Here is a 2,323-nt window from a genome sequence, read left to right as displayed (position 1 = left end):
CGCCTTTCCGCCCGCCGCACTCTTGCCTTTTTTGACCTTCTTCGCAGGAGACTTTTTCTGAAGCACTGCTTTCTTCACCGCCTTATTTGGCGTTGCCGCCGCCTTGCTGCTCGTTTTCTTGGCTGTTACTTTCTTTGTTGTCACTTTCTTGTCTGCTGGTTTCTTCACTAAAGATTTATTGTCTGCTGGTTTCTTCACTGAAGATTTCTTGTCTGCTGGTTTCTTCACTAAAGATTTCTTGGCTGCTGGTTTCTTCACCTTCTTTCCCACTTTTCCCTGGGTTTTCCGTCTTGCTGATTTTGAAGGAGCCGGAGGCGCCCTGTCCCTTGCTCTGCACCAGGGAGCCTTTGTTCACATTCCTCTTGATACTTTGCTTGATCTGGGTCTTGAGCTTCTCCTGAGCGGTGGCAGACCTGGAAGGAATCAACTACCAGCTAGTGTATAAAGCGAGACCAAGGCTCAGGGCCTTCAGTTACCTGGAGGGGAGTCGGACAGGCAGCGGATCCTGTGAGGAACCACAATCCAGGAAGGATGAGAAGGTCATTGTCAGGGTACAGAGGAGATTAAGTTAAAGATTTACCAGTTTATAAGCAAGCGCAGAGCCAAGGAACGGTGCTGGGGCAGATCAAATAATAGGAAGCTGTGATCAGTTGGAAGGCAAGAGTGATTAAATGACAGAAGAGATGATGGTGCAAGGCAAAAGTCAGGGAAAGAATAAGAAACATTTTGTAAGCACAGATACCAGGAGTGGGGTTTGAACCCACGCAGACACATGCCTATTGGATTTTAAATCCAACGCCTTAACCACTCGGCCATCCTGGCACACTGACCCACCACTGAAAATGAAATTTAATGTGATCCGGGTGCCATCTGGCCTTTTCCAATATAAAGTTATGACTCCTCTCCCACGCAAAACTGGACCCTTCATTATTTATGAACCTCAATCGGATCACCCCTCAGTCTAGGTTTCTCTAAGGTGTAGGGTCCCAACTCTTTTAGTCTAAATTGATAACCAAGATGTCTTATACTGGGAATTCGTCGAATGTCTCTCCTCTGTCCCCTTTCCAAAGCCTCAATATCACCCATCATGTGAGGAGACCAAGACTGGATACAATATTCCAAGTGAGTCCTGACCAAGGTTTCATAAAAGGACAAATTCGGGACATCTCAGATACTGAAGGAGTCCGTGTCCAGAAGCAGCAAGACCTGGACAACATTCAGACTTGGGCTGCTAAGTGGCAAGTAACATTCACACCACATAAGTACCAGGCAATGACCATCTCCAACAAGAGAGAATGTAACCATCTCCCTTTGACGATCAACAGCATTACCATCGCTGAATCCCCCCACCATCAACATCCTGGGGGTTACCATTGACAAAAGCTTAACTGGACCATTCATATACATACTCTGGCTACAAGAGTAAATCAGATAGTGGGAATTCTGTGATGAGTAACTCAGCTCAAGGCACGTGGTGAAATGCTCATTAGGAGAGCTGGAGAAATGGACTGGTCAGGTGGGCAGAAAAGTGGCAAATGGAACTCAACTTGGAGAAGTGTGAGGTGATGCCTTTGGTGAGGTCAAACACAGCAAAGGAATACACAATTAATGGGTGAATGCTGAGAGGTCGAGAGGAAGTGAGGGACCTTGAAGTGAATGTCCACAAATCCCTGAAAGTAGCAGGACAGGTTGATAAGTTGGTTGAGAAGGCTTATGGAATCCTTTCCTTTATTAGCCGATGTACAGAATATAAGAGCAGGGAGGTTATGCTGGAACTGTATCAATCATTAGTTAGGCCACAACTTGAGTTCTGTGTGCAGTTCTGGTCACCTCATTCCAGAAAGGATGTAATTGCACTAGAGAGGTTACAGAGGAGATTTACGAGGATGTTGCCAGGACTGGAAAAATGCAGCTATGAGGAAAGATTGGGGTTGTTCTCCTTGGAATAGAAGAGGCTGAGGGGAGATTTGATTGAAATGTACAAAATTGTGAGGGGTCTGGATAGAATGGATGGGAAGGGTCTATTTACCTTAGTAGGGAGGTCAGTGACTAGGGGGCATAGATTTAAAGTGATGCGTTGAACAATTAGAGGGGAGATGAGGAAAGGTTTTTTTCACCCAGATGGCTGTGGGAGTCTGGAACTCACTGCCTGTAAGGGTAGCTGAGGCAGAAACCCTCAACTCATTTAAAAGGAGTCTGGATGTGCACCTCAAGTACCTGAACCTGCAGGGCTACGGTCCAAATGCTGGACAATGGGATTCAGCTGGGTGGCTCGTTTTTTGGCCTGCCTGTGCTGTAAACTTTCTATGTTCTATGATTCTAT

The 2,323-nt window shown here is 46.1% G+C and overlaps 1 non-coding gene across 1 annotated transcript; it reads right to left on the bottom strand.

Moving 5' to 3' along the window:
• Nucleotides 1-739: 739 nt before the first annotated feature.
• trnal-uaa (transfer RNA leucine (anticodon UAA)) lies at nt 740-822 on the bottom strand. The gene has a single exon. It is a non-coding gene; the product is annotated as a tRNA-Leu (tRNA).
• Between the last annotated feature and the right edge of the window lie 1,501 nt (nt 823-2,323).

The sequence above is a fragment of the Heterodontus francisci genome, unplaced genomic scaffold (assembly GCF_036365525.1).
Source record: "Heterodontus francisci isolate sHetFra1 unplaced genomic scaffold, sHetFra1.hap1 HAP1_SCAFFOLD_61, whole genome shotgun sequence".
Lineage (NCBI taxonomy): Eukaryota > Metazoa > Chordata > Chondrichthyes > Heterodontiformes > Heterodontidae > Heterodontus > Heterodontus francisci.
Note: the sequence above shows the minus strand (reverse complement) of the source record. Positions and strands in the feature narration are given on the sequence as shown.